The 26,440-nt window shown below is 46.9% G+C and overlaps 1 long non-coding RNA gene across 1 annotated transcript; it reads right to left on the bottom strand.

The window, feature by feature from the left end:
• Nucleotides 1–3,789: 3,789 nt before the first annotated feature.
• On the bottom strand, nt 3,790–9,737 carry LOC113830982. The gene is made up of 3 exons (XR_003485038.2): nt 9,685–9,737; nt 7,401–7,489; nt 3,790–4,991 (listed from the first exon to the last, which is right to left on the bottom strand). It is a non-coding gene; the product is annotated as an uncharacterized LOC113830982 (long non-coding RNA).
• Between the last annotated feature and the right edge of the window lie 16,703 nt (nt 9,738–26,440).

Below are 26,440 nucleotides of genomic sequence, written 5' to 3'. Positions count from 1 at the left end.
AGTTTGAGGCCAGCCTGGATAGCCAGGGATACATTGAGGAACCCCATCTCATGGGGGAAAAAAAGGAAAGAAAACAAGTGAATTTTGGATTAGAGAGGTAGCTTAGTGGTTAAGAGCACATGCTGCTTTCCCAAAGGACCTGGGTCTGGTTCCCAGTGCCCACATGATAGCAAACAGCCACCTGTAACTCAAGTTCCAGAAGTTTCAATGCCCTCTTCTGGCATCTGAGGGCACTGCAGGTATGTGATGCACACACACACACACACACACACACACACACACACACACACACACACACACAGGCAACACACACACACATAAAATAAAAAAATAAAAAAAAAAGAAAAGAGAGAAGGTCATTATGGACTCATCAGCCGTGCCTCTGTGATTGGTATCTTAGGCATGGGCAGAAGATCACAAAAGGCACACTGCAGAATGTGTGGACATCAGAGGGACCCAGGCTGGACTGTGAAGTGGACAGAGACGGAGAGCCCTTCAGTGAGATGCCTGCTTGTGGTCAGAGCAGAGAGAGTGGGAGGAAGGTGGAGTGAGGATTTACTGCAAAGCCGGGATGGGGCTGGCACATCCTTCCATGTAGAGTGCCAGTGAGCTCCAAGCACACGTGGGACCGTGACTCACCCATGTGAACCCCTTCCTCCTGTTGCCTTATGGCTACAGGAGAAATGTCACGGGCAGTTGGCTACTCTGCAGTGATGGCTCCCAGATCTGCTCAGCTTTGTACCCTGCCAGCATGGGTGTCACCCCTTCAGCTCTCCAGCTACGAAACCCAGCCATCTGCTCCCACGGACAGCCACTCTGTTATTTGTAGTTTAATTCTGTTGTCTTTTGTACAATTTCAGTTTTTAAATTTTTGTTAGGGTTGGTTTTTATGGCCCATGTGTAGTCTATCTGGATGCTTCATGTGCACTTAAAATATACATCATTTGCTGTTTTTCTAGGTGCTGCTCTGTGCTCTGTGTCCATTGGGTGCAGCTAGATGATGCTATTGTTTAGTACATGTATATCCATATTGATTTTTTCTGCTGGTTCTCTTTCCCAGTGTGAAGAATGTTGAACACTCCAGCTATGTTTGTGGATTTGTTTATGCCTCCATCTAAGGGTCCTTTTGCTTGATCAAATGAGCTAGCCAGGCTTACACCTCCATTTAGTTTTGCCAGTTTTTTCTCCTTGAATTTGAAGCTCTGTCTTTTAGCACATACACATTACAGATAGTTAATGGTCACATCCTAAAGCTGACTTAATACTGATATGGAGACATAGTTTTCTTTGTTCCCTACTAGTGTAGTGTGAGTTCCTGAATCCACCGCCACATCATACCCAGAAGATAGCATTATACAGTACTCCTCAGGCTCTTACATTCTTTCCACCCTCTCGTCTGTGATGTTCCCTTAGTGTGGAGAGGGTGAGACAGATGTCCCATTTAGCGCTGGGAACTCAATGGTCACTTACATTCAACACTCTGACCAGTTATGAGTCTCTGATTAACCACTGCCTACTGTAAAAAGAGGCTTCTCTGACCAACGCCGAGAGCAGTACTAATAAACATATTTAGATATAAACATCAATATTTAGAGGGCGGGTTAATGGACACAGTATGCCCCTTTATCAAAACAATAGTAGTAGCTTCCCCACTAGGGGCTATGATCGAATCATGGACTTCTGAATGGGCTTATAGTAGAAGGCATGAATTTCCTCCTGTGGCCGAGCCTCAGATCTGATCAGTGTAGTGAATCACCCCAGAACAGCCATGCTACTATTGCACAAGTAAACATACCTTGCCTGGCAGCTTGTGGGATAGTGTGCATGATCCACTGCTAAAGGAGAAGATTGTTGCTGACTTTTCCCTCCCAGCTGTCTAAATAACACCTAGCACCTTTTAACACTATGAATGAACCCCAAAGGCCATAGGTGTGGCCTAGTTGGAGTTGGTGTGGCCTTGGTGGAGGAAGGGTGTCACTGGGGGTGGGCTTGAGGTTTGAAAGCCCATGCCAAGATCCCCCCCCCACCCTTTCTCCATCTGCCTGCCTGCAGATCAGGATGTAAGCTCTCAGATATGTCTCTAGCATCCTGTCTGCCACCATGCTCCCCACCGTGATGATAATGGACTAAACATCTGAAACTGTAAGCCAGCCTGTTTTTTTTCTTTTTCTTTTCTTTTTTTTTTCTTTTGTTTTCTTTTTTTTTCCGAGACAGGGTTTCCCTGTGGCTTTGGAGGCTGTCCTGGAACTAGCTCTTGTAGACCAGGCTGGTCTTGAACTCATAGAGATCTGCCTGCCTCTGCCTTCCGAGGGCTGGGATTAAAGTTGTGCGCCACCAACGCCCGGCTAAGCCAGCCCTTCTTAAATGCTTCCTTTTATAAGAGTTGCCTTGGTCATGGTGTCTCTTCACAGCAATAGAACAGTGACTAAGACACCATCCAACACAGAGGAGGCTTTCAGCTTGATTTCTCAACATTCTACAACCAAAGCATATAGGATCTTCAGCAATAAGGTCTTACTATCTAGTTCTTGAAGGCAATCTAGGACAGTATAAGTTGTCAGCGAAGTCTACCCCCTTTTTTGAGATGGGATCTTGTACTGTTGCCCAAACTGGTGTTGTAGGAATTTAGCAGAGTCACTGTGTTAGACCCCCGAAAACTCAAGTATTCGGGGTCCCAGGCCACGTTCTCGGTCACCCCAATCACCAGGCGGATTCGAGAGCTTGCTGCAAACTGCACGAGGCTTTATTGTAATTTAACGAGCTAACCCCATGTTAGCTCGGGTCTTTCACCCACCCGCCATGGCGGATAGCTAGAAAAGACGGCTCCAACGGGCTCCCAAAAGATCTTATAGGGCAGCGTAAGGGGAGTGTCTAGGGGTACGCACAGGCTCACGATTGGTGTGCCTCCAGGCTTGGAGGGCTTGCCCTGTGTTGATTGGTCAACTGGTTGTTATGGCCCATAGGCCCTCCCAAGGTGGTTGCTATGCTCTCTACGTTATTGTCGTGTGCTTGTCTGTAAAGCACACCCAGGGTCGTAAAGCATAGCGCCACCAGCTAACTTCTGATTGGTTCCTTGTCAGGAGACAGGCATCCGACTTTCTAGTTTCTAGGACAAGGTCAGAGAAGCACATGTTGGACTGTTATGGCTGCCGAAAGGGAAGCTGGTTCCTTCAACTGTATCTGGAGTAAACATTAAAATGAGTAGTTTTCACTGTGTCCAGGGTAAACATTAGAGTGAATAGTTGTTTTCTAGAAGAACTTTGACCTTGAAGAATCATTGTGGAAAACAATGATTTGTAGAATTGTTTTTCTGAAGGGGCATTGTAGGCTTCAAATGACTTCGGTCACAAGATGCCTCTGGCACACCTAAGGCTCTTTGGATTATTGTGTGCTACAAGCGATACACAGTAAAGGACTAAAGTCATGAGGACTTGTGATGCTCTCCTTTAGAGAGACAGATAGATTAGATTAGGGACCTTGGTAAATGAGGGGGTACTTTACCCCCAAAACAACTTTCTGTAACAACTAATAAATTAGCCTTTGTATGGCTGTTTGGGGTTCAGCTCATCAGAGCTGCCACACAGACCTTAAAATTTCATCTTAGAGAGACCTCTTTCTTCAATTAACCCACGAAACATGGAATACCCGGAAAAACTGGCCTTGAACGTTATGATCCTTCTGCCTCAGCTTCTTGAGTCTTGAAATTACAAGCATGAGATACCATATTGTTCCGCTCTAGAGGTAGTAGGACCTGAGAGAATGGAGCCGATAAATGAGGCAGACTAAAAGTCTCATACAATAGCCAACTTTATTCAGAGCCTCAGACAGTTTATACTCTGAGGGTTAAGAAAAGAAATCGCATGGGTAAAGTTCCCATGAGTTCATGCGGTATATAATCATAAGAACAAGCCACTTGTGGCAAAAACAAACAAACAAACAAAAAACATGTTTTTCCATACAGGCATATAAAGGATAGTTAAACATTTAATTGAATAAGAGCACCAAGCAATAATGAGTAATCTGAAGTAAACTCACTGCTATCGCTACACCTGGGAGGAGCACAAAAACACATTCCAAGAACAAGTCCATGCTTTGAAGAAACTGAGGTCACAAGACTTGTTTTCTTGGAATGTTCTCACAAGCGCTCAGAATCCTCCTCACATGGCTCCATTCCTGGACTGTGTTCCGACACCATGCTTGGCCACTTTATTTATTTTTAACGAGAAACCCACAGAATATTGAGTTACTGTTCCCTTTTGTGTAGTAAGTTTATTTACTGTGATGGCGGCTAACACTGTCACTGTCACTGGCAGCTTTAAGTCATCACAGGAAGATTAAACATGGAGCCCACTTCCTCCTCCAGTCCTTCTATGCTTGGGTCTCAAGTCTCATATTGTCAATCAAACTCTCATGTTCAGAAAATTACATTTTGAGGGAAAGCCCGAGCCTGCGTCAGAGCTACCTCCCTACATGAGAACCCCCATTCTCTTTCAAGTTGTCTCCTGTCATTCTTCCTCCCAGCATCCTGTCCCTGAACTTGCTGGGGAACACACGGACACTGAGTTCTCCTTTATACCAGAGTTCACTTGGCTGTTAGCGACCTTGTCTCTCTTGATACCACATGCCTAAACCTATTGGCTGGCATAAACCAATGTCCTGTTTTCACCTTTTTTGATGAACCAACCGAGAGCCATCCACAGGGGCCTGTACAAATGACAGAGCAATAGGCATGTCCAGGCCTGAGGGTGACATCAGGAGATGGCTTTTCCAGATGCTTATAAAACAGAGAAGAGCCGAAAAACAGGTTGTGAGAGTTCACAGGCCAATTAAACAGACGCTTCATCTCATCCCTTGTGTGGTTTTCCCATGGATATAGAAGCAGCTGTGCCTTCGTGGGTCACGTGCTTCCCCAGACACGAGGTGTGTGAGAAGGTCTCGGGAGCAGCAACCATGCTTGCGGAGTGTGGCCACAGGCATCAGTGATTCCTTTTCTTTAAGACAAATGGAAACAGTGGCTTCCATAAACCACACAATTCTACTTTCTGCTTTTTCTTTGTTTCACTAATATGATGTCCTTCACATTTATCTCTGTTGTCAAAAGTGACAGGATTTCCCTTTTGTCTAGGGCTGAATGCATTCCACCATGTGTACATCCAGTGTATCTATCTGTGCTTTGGGAAACCCTTAGGTTGACTTGGGACATCCAGCTTCCTCTTTCATTCACTACGTAACTTCCGTCTTCTCTCATCTCCATCAGTGTAGCAGAGGCTTCTCTAGTTGCTTCGTTCCAAAAATCAACTTTGATTATGTTGATTTTCTCTTTGTGTTTTTGTTTTCTATCTTATTGATTTGCATTCTGATTCTATTTCTTTCTATTAACTTTGATTTTCTTTCATTTCTTTGGGCAGAAACCTAGATATGTGTTTGTTTGGTTTTTTGGTTTTTCGAGACAAGGTTTCTCTGCGTAGCTTTGGACCCTGTCCTGGAACTCTCTCTGTAGGACAGGCTAGCCAGCTTTTGCTCTTTTCCTCTTCCATACATACATAGCCATGCAAATTGTGCTTGTTAGTTTTTGTTTTTCTTGTCAACTGCACACAAGCTAAGATCATCTCGGAAGAGGGACCCTCAATTAAGAAAACATCTTCATCAGACTGGCCTGTAGTCAAGTCTGTGGGACATTTTCCTGATTGATGATTGATGTAGAAGGGTCTATCCCACTGTGGACAGGGCCACCCCAGGGCAGGTGGCCTTGGATGACATGAGAAAGCAGGCTGAGCAAGCCTTGGGGAACAAGCCAGAGAGCAGCATTCCTCCATGGTAACCTGCCTCCAGGATCCTGCTTGAGCTCTGGCCTTGACTTGCCTCACTGACAGAGTGTGAACTGTAAGATTTTGAAAGAAGCCCTCTCCCACCTGAGTGTTTTTGGTCATGGTGTTTTATCACAGCAATAGAAACCCTAACTAATACAAAAAGTACAGTAACTTTCAAATTGTTGGTTATTGCCCGATCTTCCCATTGCTGATGTTTAATATAATTCTCTGTGATTGGTGGGGAATGGGCACAGTGTCCTCTATTCTTTAAGTGTTGACTTTTTTTTTTTTTTCTAAAATACGGTTTAACCTGGAGAATGTGTGCACTTAACTGTGATTCTATTGTTTTGGGAAGTAGTTGTTTTCAAAGTTCTTTATATCTTTTGCTGATATTCTGTCTAATTGTTCTGTCAGTTGCTGAGAAAGAAGAATTGAATTTTCCAACTTATAGCTGGCTTGGCTTTCCCCCTTGAGAACATTCTGTCAGTCTTCACTGTGTATTTGGCACTCTGTTGGTAGGTGTGTGGACATTTGCAATTGCTCCATCTTCCTTATAGCTGACTGCATTCTTATAAGAGTATTGCTTTGCCATAAGACCGAATTAGGCTTCCTTAATATAGATGACAATGATGTGACTGGGACAATATATGAGGTCACTGGAAGTGGGTCCAAGACCTAACACTAATGCACACACTGACTTAGTGGAGCCCATTCTGTATGGAGAGATACCTTGCCCAGCCTAGACACAGGGGTGTGGGGGTGGGGAGGTGCCTTGGTCCTGCCTCAAGGAGATGATGGACAGACTTAGTAGACTTCCTAGGGGAGGCCTTACCCTCTCTGAGGAGCAGATGGACGGTGGGGGGGGAGTGCAGGGAGTGGGAGGAGAGGAGGGGGGAAATGGGATTGGAATGTAAAAAATAAATTAATAAAAAATGAGAGAAAAAATGTAAAATGTAAAAAAAAATTAAAAGAGTATTGCTTTTCCCTTGTTTTATATTGCTATTAAAAATCTCTTTTTTGGGGGGGTGGTATATTTTTTTCTGGTCTTTTCTTTTTATCACATTTGTTCTTGTGGGTCCCTGTGTCAGTTGTACAAGCTGCCTTTTAGGCGTTTCTGTTTGCTTGTTCATTTGAGACAGGGTTCCTCTGTGTAGCCCTGGCTGTCCTGGAACTCGTTCTATAGACCAGACTGGCCTTGAACTCACAGAGATCTACCTGCCTCTGCCTCTTGAGCGCCATTATGCCCAGCTGTACCATTTAAATTTTTATATTGATATTTAAAACTAGGTTTTCCATTCATTACTGGTGTTCTGGGAATGGATGTACATATTCAAAATTAGTTCAATCTACCTCACTTGACTTAATCCTGATACTTGTGTGTACTTTCTCCTGCTCCCATCATCATCATCATCAGATGGACCAGGTGGTTTTCTGCCCCGGGGCCCCTTGAGCTATTCTTGTCAAGGGTGGGTGGATGTCTCTTGAGTCTCCCCTCTCTTTAGACACTCCAATACTAGATCATCATCGAAACTGGGAAATGCTATGAATTCTGTCTTCTGTATATAATTTCTATTTCCCCCTCCTCCTTACCTCTTGGCCACAATTCAGTTCCAAATCTGATCACTTCTCAGGCAAGTTGTTACATCAGCCTGCAGTCACATTCAGCCTCCACATGGGCCCTGGAGGGAACACCAAAAAATGGAAGTCATGTATCATCACCACCTCCCCACTCCCCAGACTAAATCCTATGTGAGCTGGCCCCTATGACCGCTAAGACAACTCCAGATTCCTCAGCATCTGTCTGGGGTCTGCTATACCACGTGTAGTAAAAGACCATCCCCAGTGTCAGGAGGATTCCTGACGCACAATGTGGCTTCTTATGTTTGCTGAACAACTGGGGGAACGAATAATCTTAACACCATTCCAAATTCCTTTCTGTTATGGTGCAAGTTCCACCATCTTCCTGCAAACCCTGCTACATCTCTGAAAGCCTGCCAAATGATGGCCCCTCCCCGAGAGATACCCAACACCACTCCCACAGGGTATTTAAACTGTCCCCCAGAGAACAGACTTGTGAGTTTTCTGGTCTCCTTTTCCTGTTTTCTCTCTGGGGTGCTGCTGGAAGGCCATCCGGGAATGTTGTATCCATTAAACGTGGGCTTTTTCTAATTCGGTTTGATTTTTTTTTTTTTTTTTTTTTTGGTTTTTCAAGACAGGGTTTCTCTGTGTAGCTTTGGAGGCTATCCTGGCACTTGCACTGTAGACCAGGCTGGCCTTGAACTCACAAAGATACACCTACCTCTGCCTCCCTAGAGCTGGGATTAAAGGCATGCACTACCAACGCCTGGCTAATTCGGTTTGATTTGGATTGCTGCATCGGAGGAGAGGCTTATTGGGGTATAGAAACTTTTCAGTTTCCTAATATTGTTCCTACTTTAGCCTGATGTGCATGCACATCTGTACACCCAGCCCGTAACATGGAAGACTTAGCTAGTGACATTTCAGCCTGGGATGTAGCCTGGGGTACAGAGTGAAACACTGTCAAAGAAAGAAAATCTTTATTCCAACTTTACCCACAAGGGGTGGGGCACCTATATTTTACCTCAAGACAGCTAAGATTGGCTCAGAGATACACGAGATCTTTCTCCCTGAAATGTCTGTTTAATGGCGGCTGCCATCAGTGACGGCATAGCAGTCCCTGGAGGAAACAAACATCAGAGTATATGCATACCCAGCTCAGCACACTCCCAAGAGTATTTGGTGGTGAAGTGGAGGCCACAGTACGGACCATGGACAAAGAGTTGGGATGCCAAGGACTAGAAAACAGCTGAGAGAGTTATCAAAGTTCTGCAGGACAGAGTGAAGGCAGCGGAGGCTCTGTGCCCTTGGGAGGAAGCTGGAAGCTGGGCACGCCTGCTCTAACCCAGCTCCCACGATGCAGTGTAAGGGGAGAGAAAGCTGTGTGTGTGTGTGTGTGTGTGTGTGTGTGTGTGTGTGTGTGTGTGTGTGTGTGTATTGTTAAGTCTCAAACCCTGGCACAAATGGCTGAGGTGCCTATTTAACATAACAAAGTGGACCTGGCCGCCAGGTTCTCCCAGCATCCCTCAGACCCTACCTCTTACAGAGTATGACTGGCATATCCTACTCCCTAGCTCCAAACTCTCCAGCACAGGAGCTCTTCTCTATATAATCCAGCCATTTTGATTACCTGCCCGCTTTGTACCTTCGTCCTCTTGGTTGCTGCACATTGCTCTCCTCTCCTTCTCACTTAGTCTTCCCTCCTCCCCCCATGGCCCAGCTCAGTCTGGTCATGGCCACTCTGGATTCTGCCAGATGTCTGCCATAGCCTCTGGCTAGGCTCTCCCACAGATCTATAAGAAACTTTCACTGGGTGGTGGCGGTGCTCTCCTTTAATCCCAGCACTCTGGAGGCAGAGGCAGGCGAATTTCTGTGAGTTCGAGTCCAGCCTGCTCTACAGAGCGAGTTCCAGGACAGCCAGGGCTACACAGAGAAACCCTGTCTCTCCTCCACCATACCTGGGAGCAGTCATGTCCTTTACTTTTTATTTCTTTCTTTCATTCAGGTTTCTCTGTATAACAGCCCTGGCTGTACTAGAACTCACTTGTAGGCCACTTGAACTCACAGAGATCCGCCTGCCTTGGTGGGATTAAAGGCATGTGACACCACACCCAGCTGAGAAAGATGGCTGTTGGCCCTCAAGTTGCTTCTCTACATTCCAGCACTTTTCAACCAAGTATGTTGGCTATGGAAGCTATGCTCATTCTTATTTCTCGGTGCTAAGATGTCAGTCACTGAACTCTGAAGTCCATCATTGTAGTCTAAAGCTAGAGCTGAAGGCTGACTGTAGATTTACCTGTTGTTAGACCCTCAGAAAGCTGAGGCTTCCAGAATCTTAGCCCAGGACGGCGGCCACCCCAAACACAGAATGGAGGCGAAAGCTTGATGCAAACTGCATGAGGCTTTATTGTAGTTTTACGAGCTAACCCCATGTTAGCTCGGGTCTTTCACCCACCCGCCATGGCAGACGGCTAGAAAAAGACGGCTCCTTGGGTCTCCCAAAAGATCTTATAGGGCAGCGTAAGGGGAGTGTCTAGGGGTACGCACAGGCTTACGATTGGTGTGCCTCCAGGCTTGGAGGGCTTGCCCTGTGTTGATTGGTCAACTGGTTGTTATGGCTCATAGGCCCTCCCAGGGTGGTTGCTATGCTCTCTACATCATTGTCGTGCGCTTGTCCGTAAAGCACACCCAGGGTCGTAAAGCATAGCGCCACCAGCTAACTTCCGATTGGCTCCTTGTCATGAGACAGGCATCTGACTTTCTAGTGACTAACTTCTGATGGGTTCCTTGTCACGAGACAGGCATCTGACCTCTACGTGACCAAGGCAGGTTTATGGCAAGCATGTGTTCGGCTGTAATGGCTGCCAAAAGGGAAGCCGGTTCCTTCACTGTCATGGAGGGAAGTGGTGACACCCTGGCCTTTGAACATAGAAAAGGCTGCATTGGGATCGCCAGAAATGGGTAGGAGTGAGCAACCTAAGAACCACAATTGTGTGGGTCCTAATTCTTCCATGCTTTCTCTCCTCCTCTTCTTTTTTAAAAATAAACTTCATTATGAAACAAAACTCTTACAAATAAATAAAAAAAAAAACACACCAAAGTGAACTCTTCATTGTTACGAAGTAGACTACAATCATTGCTCTGTTTTACTATGTCAACACTGGTGGCAGCATGTCATAGAAGTTAGGTTCTGTGTACAGGGGATTAATCATGATTGCTTGAGGTATCTTGACACCACAGTTTCCTTTGTCAGTATTTCAGAAAAGGCACATGACCCAGGTGTGGCCAACGAAACTGAGAGGACCTGTGTATGTGTGTGTGCCTGCCCTTGTTACCTGGCAGAATCCACTCAGGCAGCCCAGGGTTCCATGGGAACTAAGTCTGCACACAGGTGCAAAAGACCCTTTAAAAGACAGACCCCTGCCCATTTATGCTCTCTTTACTCTCTTTTTACTCTACTCTCTCTCTGCTTCTGCTTTGCTCTCTCTTCTCCCACCTACGCGCTCTCTCTGCCTCTCTATGGTGACCAGCCATGGTGGTCAGCCATTACCCCTGTTCCTCTTCTCTCTTAGTCTCCCTACTCTGCAGGGCCCCCATAATAAACTAGTCAATATGTCTCATCTTGCGCCTTCCCCTTTTTCTTCAAAAACATAACTGTGTGTGTGTGTGTGTGTGGCAGTTAGCTTTAGCGTGAATTTGCCTGTGTCAAAGAGTACAGGGCTATTTGACAAGATTACTGTGGGCACTAGATAAGACAGACCATTAAGTCAGTGTGAGTGACCCTCATATAATCAGTTGAAGGCCTGAACTGAGCAACAAGGCCAGCCCCAGAGGAAAACGAGATTCCTTTTGCCAGATGGCTACAGGCTGTGCCACTCGGCTTTTTCTTAGCTTTGGATATGAGTTGAAACTTTAGCTCTTCTTGGGTTTTGAACTTACTAGAACTACATCATCTGCTTTTCTGGGTCTCCTTCAGACCTTGGGAATTTTGAGCCTCCACAGTTATAAGAGCAGATTCCTTGGGACAAGTCTTTTTATAAGTGTGGGTTCTGTTTCTATAGGGCACATTCTGAGAAAGTATTCTCCATTGCAAAGATGCAGAGATGGATGCCTCCAAGGTCCTCTTTATGATTCTGTTATGGGGCCCAGCTCTCTCCAGCGAGGACCACTGTCTTCGGGTTGTAAGAGCACTCGCTGAGGGTGAGAGTTGTGCTGAGAATGGCAAAGGAGAAAGCTGGTATCTTTGGTGACATTGTTGAGTCACTGAACCTGCTAAGGGCCAACTTGGCCCAGGCTCCATGCTCTGTGAGATAAAACTTCTTGCTTAAAAAAGTGTGTTAGAATTAAGCAGGTATTGTTTATCAACAGAGAGAGCCAACAGTGCTAGTGGGGTGGATACTATATTTCAAACAAACATGTGTAGGCTGCTTCTGATTTTTCCAGAGCCCTCAGTCTACTTTTCTGTTACTTTTTTGTTTTGTTGATTGATTTTTGCAGGACTTCATGCCTGCTAGGCAAGTGTGCTACCACTAAGCCACACCCATAGCTGCATCTCTTTCTTTCTGAGACAGGGTATCACTACATGGCCTACCCTAGTCTGACACTAGGGATTCTGCCTCCAGATCCCGGGTGTAGGGATGCTGAGCACATGCCATTGTGCCTGGCCAGGGCCCTCACTGTAACAAGGTCCTGGTGAACTGTGTCCATACTGGAGTTTGACACATGAAGACATCAGTGACTCTCAGCTGTGTGTTCTGTTTCTTGGGTTTCTTGCTCACTGTGGTCCTCAGACAGAAGTTTGTGAGTGTGTGCTTATGTTTTCTAACCAAGCCCTTTGTTCTGCCTGATTCTTGGGCAGTGTGCTCTTTCATGCACCCAACCCCCCATTTTCCCACATGTTTCATGTTTCCTTCAAGACTCAGCCAAAGCACCAAAACCACGCCACTTGGAAGCTCCTGGCCTCCCTCACAGGCTGAACAGTATCCCATGTCATGTTTTGTTTTTTGTTAAGTGTGTGTGTGTGTGTGTGTGTGTGTGTGTGTGTGTGTGTGTGTGTGTGTGTGATGTGGGTCTGTGAATGTGAGTGTTGTCTTAGGGTTACTATTGCTGCAATAAACACCATGACCAACAGCAACTTAGGGAGGCAAGTGTTTATTTGACTTACATGTCCCAGGTCACAATCTGTTGAAGGAAGCCAAGGTAGGAACTCAAACTAGGTAGGAACCTAGAGGTAGGAGCTGATGCAGAGGCCATGGAGTAATACAGTTTGTTCCTCATGGCTTGCTCAGCCTTCATTTTTGTAGAACCCAGGACCTTCAGTGATTAGTGGTACCCACAGTGGGCTGGCCCTTCCCACAGCTGTCAGATGCTGCTCTACAGGTTTGCCTACAGCTGGAACTTATGGAGGTGTTTTCTCAGCTGAGGCCCCTTCCTCTCAGATGACTCTTGTGTCAAGGTGACAGAAAATTAGCCAGCACAAGTGCATAGGGCTGGAGTTGCAGGAGATTGTGAGTCACTAGTGTGGGTGGCAGGGATTGAACTCCGGTCCTCTGGAAGAGAGGGGTTTGCTCCTAACTGCAGAGCCATCTCTCCAGCCCCTTATAGATTTACTTAGTTTTACTTTATGTGTCTGAGTATTTTGCCTGCATGTGTGTATATGGGTGTGGTACTCAGAGATGCCAGAAGAAAGCTTTGGATCCCCTGGAACTGGAGTTATAGATGGTTGTGAGCCACCATGTGGGTGCTAGGAATTGAACCCCAGTCCTCTAGAAGAGCAGCCAGTGCTCTTAACCACTGAGCCATCTCTCCAGCTCAGTGTCATGCATCGTTCATATGTTTTCTTATTGGACCCTTCAAACAGAACCTCTGTACCCTGAGAGAAAACTATTTTCCCCTCTTTGTATTTTTTCTATTCCTGTCTGGTGCATGAAACTTACTAAGTAATTTTCGAAGATGAAGTGGGCACTGTGTGGCTGATCTACTCCTTGCTCCCATGCCCTCCCCAAAGGGACTCCGGGTCTTTTGTGGAGGCACTGCTGTGGCAGGAAGCCCAGAGGGATTAGGGAATTAGGAGGCCTGCTGGTAGCAGCTGCTTCTCCCATCTTGCCCTGTGGCCTCATATCCCCAGAGACCTGGGTGAAGAGGCAGCTGAGAGCTCTTCCGCCCCCGCCCCACTTCCTCAGGAACAAATGTCACAAGCCACCCAACAGCTGAGGAAGAAATGCTTTGGCATAGAAGGGAGCCTGCCAATTTGAGATCCCAGAACTGCAAGCTCTTGTCTAGGCCTCCACCTGTGCAGGAGCTCAGCTGCAGAGGCCGCCCACAGAAGCCCCACTCTGGCCACAGTGGAAAACAAGCTCAAAGGTAATGAAACGTAACCCAGTGTGAAGGCCATAATGGCATCCACTAGAGGCGGTAAGTGGCCAAGGGATGATTTATGATCGGAGATTTCTCCCTTGCTAGATGTAATGCACACCATTAATATACTGAAGGTTTTAGTAAAACTAGATGGCTTTGGTTTGGGATGAGTGAAGATGGCTGGGGAAGCAGTCTGAGGGTGTGTGGGAGAGAATAGCCCAAGCCTGAGCCAAGGAAGCCTGCTTGGCAGCAGAGGTGAGATGTGCTCATTTCCCAGAAGGCTGAGGCCTGGGCTGCTCTCCTCATTAGCAGGGCTTCTGCCTCATTTGGTGTGCACGCGTGCTCTGTGCACTTGGGAAATCAATTCCTGAGTTCAGGTGCCCCACTCCAGCTGGTGCCTGCCTGGCCCAAGGGGCAGATGGAGTAATGCCTTGTTCTGATTTCAAGAAAGGATCAGAGAGAGGATTTAACACAAGAAAGCCACAGTGTCTGTCCCTGAGAGGCCACAGAGTTACACTCCAGTGCGAGCCACTAGAAACGGTGACATCACAATTCATTCATTCATTTATTCTGCAAATGTTTACTCAACTACTCATGTATCGGGGGCTGGGGTCTGTGGTGGGCCCTTGGAGCTCAGATCTAAAGTCCAGCTCCTGTCCTCAGATGGCTTCCTGTCCAGGCAGACATGCCTCTGATCCCAGGCGGTCAGTGCTGTGTTCAATAGAGCATGTGCAGAACATAAGGGGACAGCTAACCCAGACCAAAGGCAGAAACAAGGTGCCAGCACAAAAGGACACAAGCAGGAGAGAAAGCAAACATTCTTAGCGCCAACAGTGTGCCTGGCACCCACCTCTAGATGGGGACCAGAGGCTCATGTAGGGGCTACCAGAGCCCAACTCGGGGCTACATTATCCCCACTCATGCCAGAAACAGAGGAGGGACCCCCAAGGCCATATTAGATACATTGTTTTAGACCCTAAATTAGATGCTTTGAGATCTGGGGTCCTGCTGCTTGCAAGGCCTACCTACAGAGCTAGTATTTGCCTGCAGAAGACAAACCACTTATTAGTTCAGGGCATGAGAGCCCTCATACTCTGCCTTTGTCACCCTAAGGCTGGTACCAGAAAACTATCAGTAGCCGCTACATACAGAACTCACCGCCATGAAGCGCAAACTCAGCACCTGCTTACTCTGCCTTGACCAGTCCTTCCCACAGAGACCACATTGAAAGCTTTCTATGCCTTTGCCTTCCTCTGCTTCCTGACCAATCCCGTGCTTCCCTGCCTGGCCCCATGTGGTATGCTGTGGCCCCTTGAAGGGGGGGGGGAGGTGGTTGGTCTGTGAGTAACAATAGCTTCCCAACATTCTTAGTGCCAATGGCAGCTGTCTCTGGCCCATTAGCCCTACCACAGCTGATTAATAATACAACCCACACTTACAGTCAGAGGGAGTAGCCGGGGTCACAAGACCAACCAGAGGGAGTCTTGCACATTCCCTGAGCTAATGGGGCTGAGTATGGAGTGTGGGGCTAGAGAAGATGGGTGGAGAGGTTGGAGGGTGCTTGACAAAGGCAACTTTGCATCTTGGGTGGCCTCTTTCAGGCTCAAGCTGATTCTGGGTTTGTCACAGTTGTGGGAGGGTCAGAAATGGGCTCTTCGTAGACAGTATACTGCAACCAGGAGAGACAATGGGGTGGGACAATGGGGTAGTGTGCAGCAGCAGATGTGAGAATCCCTGAGGGACAATATTCAGTTTGGTGACAGGTTGGTGCAAGAGAGTGACAAGAAGAAGTTTGGACAGACGTCTTATCCTACTGACTTATGCTGCCATAATGGAAAACCTAAGGCTGGATGATACAGGAAGAATGGAAACACATTTCTCATGGTTTAGGAGGCTGGGAAATCCCTGATTAAGGAGCTGCACCTAGTGAGGGCCCTCAATTTGTTTCATACTGTTGTGGAAAGTGAGACTGAAGGAACCAGCTTCCCTTTCGGCAGCCATAACGGCCGAACACGTGTTTCTATGACCTTGCCCTAGACACTAGAAAGTCAGATTCCTGTCTCGTGACAGGGAACCAATCAGAAGTTAGCTGGTGGCGCTATGCTTTATGGCTCTGGGTGTGCTTTACGGACAAGCGCACAGCAATGACGTAGAGAGCATAGCAACCACCCTGGGAGGGCCTATGGGCCATAACAACCAGTTGACCAATCAACACAGGGCAAGCCCTCCCAGCCTGGAGGCACACCAATCGTGAGCCTGCGCGTACCCCTAGACACTCCCCTTACGCTGCCCTATAAAGATCTGTATGAAGCGGCTTCAAACTGTCTTTGCTAGCCATCTGCCATGGCGGGTGGGTGAAAGACCCAAGCTAACATGGGATTAGCTTGTTAAATTACAATAAAGCCTTGTGCAGTTTGCAGCAAGCTCTCGAATCCGCCTGGTGATTGGGGTGACCGAGAACGTGGCCTGGGACCCCGAATACTTGAGTTTTCGGGGGTCTAACAAGACTACAGGAGAGAGGAAGAGATCAAGCTTGCAACCTCAAGCCCTTTTATAACCAGCGCCATTGGCAGAGGGCAGAGAGAGCCTTTTATGGTTTAAATGCCTCCATTCAGACCCATCTCCCAGCAACACTGCACTGGGGTGGAGTTTCAATATATAAGCTTCAGGGAACGAATTCAAAGTATGGCAAGGCCAGAGAGATGGCTCAGTGGGTAAATGGCTTGCTGTGCACGCATGAGGACCTGGGTTCTGATCCCCAGCACCCACATAAAAATCTGGGCACACATCTGTAACACTGACAGCAGGTGAAGACAAGCAGGCAGCTCCTGGGACTCAACTGGCTGGCCAGTCTAGACAATGGTGAAATTGAGCTTCAGTGAAAGACCGTGTCCCAAACAACAATAACAAACAAAATAAACAAACAAGGGGGTTGGGGCTGGAGAGATGGCTCAGCAGTTAAGAGCACCCACTGCCTCTAGATTCAATTCCCTGCACCCAACTGTCTGTAACATGGCGGCTCACCATTGTTATTCTTTTGTTTAAAAAGAAGAAAAGAGAAATGCTGAGACATAAGTCATATAAACTATAAGTTTATTATAAGGCCTGGCAGAGTAGGGAGACTAAGAAGAGGAACAGGGGTAAATGGCTGACCGCCATGGCCGGTCACCATAGAGAGGCAGAGAGAGCACATAGGTGAGAGAGAGAGTAGAGAGGAAGCAGAGAGAGTAAATGGTCAGGGATCTGTCTTTTAAAGGGGTCCTCTGCACCTGCGTGCAGACTTAGTTCCCGTGGAACCTTGGGCTGACCAGGGTACTGCCTGTTCCACCAGGTAACAGAGGCAGGCCAGCATAATGCCTGAACCTTTCAACGATTGTTTGTAACTTCTGTCCCAGAGGATCCAGTACCTCCTTCTGGCTTCTGCAGGCACCAGGCACACCCAACTGTCGTGGCCCAGTATGTCTCAGCCCCAAGCCATGGCAGCCATGAGGTTCCGCCTGAGTGGGGGCGCGTGGACTTGGAGATTGCTAGCAACCCAACAGCGATAAAGACCAGACACAGGCATCTTGCCATCTTTAGAGAGCTCTCAGTTCCATGTTGCAAAACTGGAGTCTGTTCTTTATTCAGCATCTTCCTAGCTGTTCCTAACTGTGCTTCCCTAGCCATGAGGCCATTATTCTCTCCTGCCGAGGACCGTCTCTGCTAGATGGCTCCTAACTCTGTGTCCTCACTTGTTACTTACACACCTAGACCCCCCCATCCGCCTGCCCAGGTGCAGGCCTATTCAAGTGCTTAGTCCTGTAGAGATGCAAACTAGGGGACATTCTCCACTGAGGCCAGGTCATTCAATAGCTGATTAGCTCGAATCTGCAATACAATTGTAGGCCAGAGCTGAATTGGAGGTTTGTACCTGGAGATATTTCTTAATGATATTTCCTGGCCCCTGACACCCAGCACACATATAGGCAAAACACACAAAATTATAAATAAATAAATACATAAATAGAAAGCAGTGGGGGAAGACATCTGACTTTAACTTCTGACATGCACATACGCACACACTCACAAGCAAGTGTACTGGCACATATACATGCAAATGAAGGGACCAGCTCCCCTTTCGGTAGTCATAGCGGCCGAACACGTGCTTGTATGACCTTGTCCTGGACACTACAAAGTCAGATGCCTGCCTCATGACAAGGAACCAATCAGAAGTTAGCTGGTGGCGCTATGCTTTACAGCCCTGGGTGTGCTTTATGGACAAGCACACAGCAATGACACAGAGCATAGCAACCACCCTGGGAGGACCTATGGGCCATAACAACCAGTTGGCGAATCAACACAGGGCAAACCCTCCAAGGCTGGAGGCACACCAATCGTGAGCCTGTGTGTACCCCTAGACACTCCCCTTACGCTGCCCTACAAGATCTGTACGCAGAGGGTTCGAGCTGTCTTTGCAAGCCATCCGCCATGGCGAGTGGGTGAAAGACCCGAGCTAACATGGGGTTAGCTCGTTAAATTACAATAAAGCCTCATGCAGTTTGCATCAAGCTCTCGAATCAGCCTGGTGATTGGGGTGACCGCGAACGTGGCCTGGGACCCCGGATACCTGAGTTTTCCGGGGGTCTAACACAAACACACACACACACAGAGTAGCAAGTTAGCAGTGCTTGTGCTGATATAGCTTCTTCTGCATTGTGACCTCAGACCATCCAGCTGGCAGAACGACATCCCATCTTGTTTTAAAAACAGATCAAAGCTGGGTGTTGGTGGCGCACGCCTTTAATCCCTGTGCTTGGGAGGTAGAGGCAGGTGGATATCTGTGAGTTCGAGGCCAGCCTGGTCACATAGAGCAAGTGCCAGGATAGGCTCCAAAGCTACACAGAGAAACCCTGTCTCAAAATAAATAAATAAATAAATAAATAAATAAATAAATAAATACAGATCAAAGTAAGGAATCCCATTTACAACATCTGAGACTCAGTTTCCCTAAATAACAACGTTGATCTATTGGCTTTTTATTACTGGTTACTGCTAAACATGTCTCACCAAACTGTAACGAAAGACCAAACTGTAAACCACTGTGCAATAACAGGCACCTGGTATATATGGAAATGCCTCTACTTGGGAACTTTGAAGATGCTCTTTGTCCATATCCCTTAAAAGCTTACCTCACCCTGGAGAGACAACAATCAATCATGGGGACTGAGTGATGGGAACAGTGTTCCTTCTGTGCTGCTATGTAGCCAGGTGACTACAGGTGACAAAAATTGGCTATATGCTTCAAAACACTGATAAATGTTTGAGGAATTGAATATACACAATCCCACTTTAACATCATGCATCGGAACAACACAGTGCCTCACAAAGATGCTTATGTTTAGGCTTTTATATATTAGTTTTTAAAAAATGGCCAACACCCATGTCAGAGAACCCTAGGAAGTGTGTGGATGTGGAACAACTGTAAAGAGGACTTGAAATGGGTTCTGATTTGACATCTGAGATGGATTGCGCAGGTTACCAGTGTGCTGGAGCCACAGACAATCAGTTCAGAAGGTGGCTGAGACAGAGAAGAAAGCATCTATATACTGATGATGGCCAGGGAGGAGGGACAGACCAAAGCAGCACTTCCAGAAGTGATCTGGAACTGTAAACTGAAATAAACCCTTTCCTGCCCAAGTGGTTTTTGGTTCTGGCATTTTATCACAGTGATAGAAACACTAAGACAGTGTACATACATGTGTGGTAATGAGAGTGTATTTTGGAGGTAAAGCTAACTCAGTAGAAGGGCCTGCTCAATATGACCTGCTTTAGAGAACCCAGATAACTGGTTGAGCCTTGCTTGCGGCGGCAGGCTACTCATTCTGAAGACACTAAATGCCCATAAAGGACCTCAGATGCTTCTGAGGCAGAATGAAATCTGTGGAGAATTTGGGCTGTAGCTGTGAGGCTGAGCCATTGCTTGGATGGTGTAGGGAAGGTGGCTGGGGAGACATGAGTCTCAGAAGAGAGCTCTGTATTTTCTGTGATTAGGCAGGTGTTAGTCACATTGTTGTTTTTAATCATGTTAAACACGTAAGCAAAGCAGAAGGGATTCCTTTTGGTTCAGTTTCAGAGTTGTTAATCTGCCATGGCAGGCCATGTGTGGTGGGAAGCAAAGTAACTCATTTCTCAGGGGATAGGAAGGGATGGGTGAGATGCCTGTCCCTCCTTTATGCCACCATAGGCTTGCAGCTGATGGGGATGGTGTGGCCCATGTTCAGCCTGCATCATTCTCCCTTGCAGACACAGCCACCCAGAGGCCAGCATCACTACCCTCCTATGCTATTCTCCATCCCTACTCATGTATAATCAAGAGCAGCCAAAACAGGCGGCCCTTTCAGTCTGTCTCTCCTCCTGGATGGGGTCCTAAGAGCTGAGCCAAGAGCTGAATTCAGGCTGTAAGAAATAAGTCGTTTTTGTCCATTTTGAGTTTGAAGATGCACTTGGAGCCAATGAAAGAGTCACAGGCAGGCAGGAGGTGCCAGGTGCCATTCTTCGCTTCAGAAAAGGAGGAGCTGTTACGTGACTGCACCTACAAAGAAAGCATCAGAGCCCTTGGAGCCATAGTTACAGGGGTTTGTGAGCCACCATGTGGTTGCTGGGAGCTGCACTCGGGTCCTCTGGAAGAGCAGTAAGTGTCTTAGCCACTCAACCTCTCTCCAGACCCACAGTTTATTATTTAAAACGTGAAAACTCTTTGGGGGGAGCTGGGAAGGAGCTGAACACAGACATATAAGCAGAGGAAAATGGGGAGACTATGTCAAAAATCTTTGTAATTGGGGCTCAGTGGACAAGAAAGCTGTTCTGTAAGTGAGAAGAGCTGAGTTCGAATCCCTGGCCACCATGTACTAGCCGGGCACGGCTGCCCACACCTGAAATCTCAGCAATCTTGAGTAGAGACATGCGGATCCCAAGTGTTCAATGGCCAATCAGCCCAGCCAAAACAGCACGCCCAGGGCAGCACAAAGTGGACAGTAACAAAAGATGACACCCGATGTCTGCTCTGGCTGAGAATACATGCATATGTGTAATACATGTACACTATGTATATAACCATAAAAACATAAAATAGCACAAAGAGCTTCATAATAGTTCATCCCTGAAGTGGTCTATCTGAAAAACCTTCATATTTAATGCAATCAGCATTTTTTTTTTATTTTATATGCATTGGTGTGTTTTGCATTGGGTGTCATGTCCCCTGGAACAGACAGTTGTAAGCTGCCATGTGGGTGCTGGGAATTGAACCCAGGTCCTCTGGAAGAATAGTCAGTGCTCTTAACCACTGAGCAGCATTTGTGTCTAACAGTCTCCCTTTCATCTTCACTGAGAACTGTTGAGGTTCTAACAGCCCAGGCAATTGGTGACCCCACATCTGGCTCTTGGACAAGGGTCACGTGCTTGAGGTATATCCGTCTTCACCACACAGTCTATTTTTGCAGTCAGTGCACTTACCAACCACACTGGGATCTTCCCCTAAAACACAGATGAGGTGGTGCTGGCTGAGGGGGTCAGGCCACACTCCATCACGACCCCACCTGCCTTCCGCAGCCTTAGCCTCTTTTTGCTGCCATGCCTTCCTTACCAGACAAAATCCTTGGTTCTGTGGCTGCCATCACGGAGATGTGACAATTAGAGAGTGTGCACACTGCTTCCTTCGGGCCCAGCCACAGCACACATACTTAGTACACTCAGAGAGTGATGATAACAAAGACATACCGCCAGTCACAGGCCCCTGCTTCATATTGTGGAAGTCGCCTGAAATAAAACAGCATCAGAAAAACACAATGAAATAGGAATTGGTGTGTGAACTTCAGGAAGTAACAGTAAGATATGCATGCCTGGAGTTGGTCAGCTCACGGTTAAAACAGGAGCTCACAGCAGAGGCTGGAATTTGTTGAAATCCTTGTCCTGAATACAATCCTTGGAGCAGGAGACCTAAGAGGGAACGGGGTGTCTGGCTTTGGTGGCCAGGGATATTGCAGACAATCGAATTCAGAACTGCCAAGTTTGGAGAGACCCTGCATCCAGGGAACCTTGAACTGTCAGTGTGCATGACTTTAACTTATATTTTCATAGATACACAATGGCCGTGATTTTACCCTCTTAGCTGTCTATGTTTAAGTCTCAAGAGCATCATATATCAAACTGTTGTTTGTTTCTAACGTAGCAGCTCTTTTCTGTGGGAGGGAAAGGGGGGAACTGCAGGGTGAGCTGTGGGGGAAGGCAAGAACAAAGAGTCTAATTCCTGCCAGTGATCTTAGATAAAAGTCCTATCAATGATCTTAGATAAAAGGCTAAAGTAACAGTTGAAGCACGGTCAGGTTCTGGAGTGGCGTGGAGATCTGCATCCTTCCACCCCAGCCATACTTACTCCTTACACTCCTCCTGCCTTTTGGCTCAGAGAGAGTCTATTTATCCTCAGCCAGGCTGGATGCTCCGTGGAGAATGACTGGTCTTAACCTGCCACCTACTGGCCAATTTTGCAGTTGCATGCTGTTGCGAGTTGGCATCAGAATTTATGGATCCATGGTCTTTAAAGTAAAACAAAACAATAAAAACCCCGTTAGTCCCCATTCTCAGATCTGGCCACCCTTCCTGAACCTTCACTGGCCTTCTCTGGCACTCTGACATTGACACTGAATTGTCCCTCAGTGCTGTGAGCTGCCGCTGACTTTCACGCTCATCTCTCGGCCACTATCCAGTCCTGGCACTCCATCTGTTGGAATGACTTCAGACTTAAACATAGCCATTTATTTTTGACCCTAGAGCCAACTTGGTTTCTCGCCAAGGATTAAATTCACTCAAGGAAGGCATTTCTAAACAGGTTTCCCAGAACCTACTACAACTGCCAACATTCTTGAGCCTCATATAAAAAGACGATGTCCCCACTTTGTGTATTGAGCAGATACACAAACATTTCAAAGACAGTATGATTAAAAAGCCAAGACATAAATGTGGTCTGTGAATCCATTTATTCAAAATGTAAAAGCAGATACCACAAATCTACGGCGCTAGAAGTTCAAACCATACTTCTGGTGGGGTGAGAGGCCAAGGGGCCTTAGTTTGGAAGGGGCATGAGGCACCAGGGGACAGGAAATGCTTTTGTCAATGGTCATCTGGCTGCTGTATACACGGACATGTACACGTGTGTGACATCTTGCTAGCATGTGTGAACCTTACCATCCAGATCATACCAAAGTCTTTTTAAAGAAATAAAAAGTCTCTTTAGTTACTGAATGATATCACCACCTGGCCGTCTGCTGGAAGTGTGGTACAAAGCCCCTGGGACGGACCTTAGGGACTCAATGAGCCCTTGGGCCTGTGTCAGTGGGAGCAGCTATCCACACATCTCAATTTAAAAATTAATTGCAGAGACTGGAGAGATTGCTCAGTGGTTAGAGCACTGGCTGCTCTTGCAGAGGACACAGGTTCAGTTCCCGGCACCGACATGGCAGCTCAGAACTATAACTACAGTTCCAGGGGATCTGTACTCTCACACTGACAAATATGCACATAAAAAATGAATCACATTTGGTTTTCTCATAGTCATCTTTCTTTAAAACAGCAACAATCAGGGCTAGAGAGAGGGCTCAGTAGTTAGAAGTCCTGGCTGCTCTTGCAGAAGATCTGGGTTTGGTTCCAGCTCCCATATGGTGACAGGCAACCATTGGAAACTCCAGCACCAGGGGATCTGATGCCCTCTTCTGGATTCCTCTGCTACTGTGTGCACGTGGTAAACATGCATGCATGTAGGCAAACACTGATACACATAAAAAATAAAGAAATCATTTAAAAATGACAACAATCTCTACCTCGGCTGGCATGTGTCCCCTCTTCTGGTTTGGGGGGTGTTATCTCTGCCTCAGTGCCCTTCAGATTCTTTGAAAGGTTCTCACTACCCCTTGACTCTCACTCAGTAGGAGTGGGGCTTGTCAGACCCTGTGCTATTCCAAATGACCCAGGAATTAGCTTTGGGTTGACTGCAGATGACTGAGCTCTGAGAAAGCTGGCTCCAGGAATTTTCAGTTCTCAGACATCCACTTTCCAGGAAGCGGAAGGCCTTGCATCTGTTCCAGGGCTAAGCTGGCTTGAGGGCCACACAGGCTAAGTTGGGTAAGGAGGATACTGATTACAAAGCCATTTGTAACCCGTGGTTGGGTAATATAACCATCCCTTCGTCGGCGTGCTGGCCACAGTACTCTGCCAGGGCAGGAGTTATGGGTTTTTTATTGGTGCTGCAAGGGTGACATTCAAGCAGCCTTAGCGCTTAGTCACTCTGGTTATCAGTGAACTGTAATGTTTCAAACTGCCGGGGATGGTCAGAGATAAACTTGGGCCAGCTGCAGACTGAGTGGCGCCTGTTACTGCCTTCATGTGTGTTGTGAATTCTTTTTCTTTTACATCTCTTTTCTTCTTTCTCTACCACCAACTCCTCCTCATTCCCTTTAATAAGCTGTAAGATGACACATCACTTTTTTGACCTGGAAATATGCATGCAGGGTACAGGTTGAAAAAAAACTCAAATCTAAAGGTGAGAGACTCCTATCGACAGCTATTTTTCTCTTTGCTTTTTACTTCTCTGTAGTTGAGGAGATATTGCTGCGCAGTCTTTGACCTAGGTCAAATGTGTTTGGGGACAGAATCGACAAAAATCCAAAAAGGGCAGTCCGTCCAGGGCTGGAAGGGGGCACACATCCCTCAAGAACAAAATAGGAAAGGTGTTTGCAGTCACATCAGTTGCAGGAACAGAGCTTGGCATCTGACCTCAGAGTGAAAGGCAAGAATTATGTCCAAATAAAATGAGCCTTGGAATCCTTTAAGTGTCCCATGAGGTACACCAAAGCAGTTCTGGGGTAAGAGCTCTGTAGAACATTTCTCTGTACATGTCAGTTTGAACTCTATGGAAGGGCTTCTGGATTCTTGCTGATGCTTCCAGTATGCTTCTGATTGCATCCACACCCGATGCATGCCTTTAACTACAGCACTTGAGAGGCAGAGGCAGGAGGATCTCTTTGAGTTTGGGGACATCCTGGTCTACGCAGTGAGTTCCAGACCAGCTAGGGCTACACAGTGAGACTTCCAAAGTCTTCCCGTTGGCCTGCAGGGTCCCTTATTTAATCTAAGAGTCACCTTCTCTCACGGCACACATAGTAGCGAGTGCATTTAGTTGTAAGGAGAGAAAAAAAATCCCCTCTGCACACTTAAAAACACATGTGTGGTGACTGCAAAGGGGAAAGACTGACTCCAAGTAGGTCTTTGAACACAGGCTACTGAGAAGATCTTTAGAAACTTTAAAACATTGATGCTATTACCAGGGCTTATGGGACTGCTGTAGACAGCATCCTTTTTTTCCTTGTCTTTCCCAAAGAGTACCTTTAAAAACCCCTGTTGCACCCCACCAATGCCAGGCAGAGTCTGAGTAGCTCCCATGGTATGCAGCCATCCAGCCAGCCTGGATATTGCTAAGGTTCTGGCTGGTGTGGCCCATCCATCCCCACTCTCTACCCCAGCAGCATCAGGCCATTTCCTGGTGGTATTTTTCACTCTTTTGGGACCTACTGCAAGACTAGATTCCACAGCTATCTTCCATGCGCTGAGCAAGCTCTCAGTACTGGGAAACTTTTAGGCTCTGCCATTTTATTTAAGATGGTGGAAAGAAGCAACTTTGACAGCTGGGGACTGGGGCGATGGCTCAGTCAGTAAAGTTTGCTGCACAAGTGTGAGGACCTGAGTTCAAGCCCCAGCAGAGGTTCAGTAAGAGGGAAAGATACTACACATTTACCTCTTGCCTCCACAAACTTGTGCATGCACGCACGCACACACAAACACACACACACACCAAACAAAAACAACTGTGGAAGAGGCCGCCACAAGATGCCAATGGTTAAGTTGAAGACTTGAGAAAATGCTTTTCATAAAAACAAGCAGACGGCCGGGCATTGATGGCACATGCCTTTAATCCTAGCACTTGGGAGGCAGAGGCAGGCTGATCTCTGTGAGTTCAAGGCCAGCCTGGTTTACAAGACCAGGACAGGCTTCAAAGCTACACAGAGAAACCTTGTCTTGAAAAACCAAAATAAATAAATAAATAAATACAATCAGACAAACCATGGAAAATCCAGTCTATACATTGCCAGAGCAAGGCTGCTCATTGCCCTGCCAGCTGTGCCTGTGACATGGTACCCACTGGCTCCAAAGGTCCCCTTGCCACCCTCTCAGGCACAGGAAAAGAATACCTTGGGATAGATGGTTGTATTGATGTTTATCTTTATTATTTATTTACTTTTTTTTTTTTTTAAGACAGGGTCTCTCTACATAGTCCTGGCTGTACTAGAACTGGTATGTAGACCAGGCTGGCCTTGAACTCATGGTGATCTGCCTGCCTCTGCCTCTTGAGTGCTGAGATTAAAGGCGTGTGCCGCTATGCTTTTTACTCTGATTTAGCAGCTTTGAGAGGCGAGAAGCACACTCAACCAAGTCACTTTTCTTCCAGGCTTTTATCTTGCTCAGTTTCATTCCCATCTTTGGGTTTCAGAACCTAAAGCCCCACCCCCACCCCCCTTTGAACACATCTGTCTGTCTGTCTATTTATTTATTGAGACTGGCTCTCTCAGTGAGAAAGCTCTGCCTGGTCTGACACTGGCTATGTGGACCAG

This window comes from Cricetulus griseus, chromosome 4, assembly GCF_003668045.3.
Source record: "Cricetulus griseus strain 17A/GY chromosome 4, alternate assembly CriGri-PICRH-1.0, whole genome shotgun sequence".
NCBI classification, from domain to species: Eukaryota; Metazoa; Chordata; class Mammalia; order Rodentia; family Cricetidae; genus Cricetulus; species Cricetulus griseus.
The sequence above is the reverse complement of the archived record's forward strand: the minus strand, read 5'-3'. Positions and strand labels throughout refer to the sequence as shown.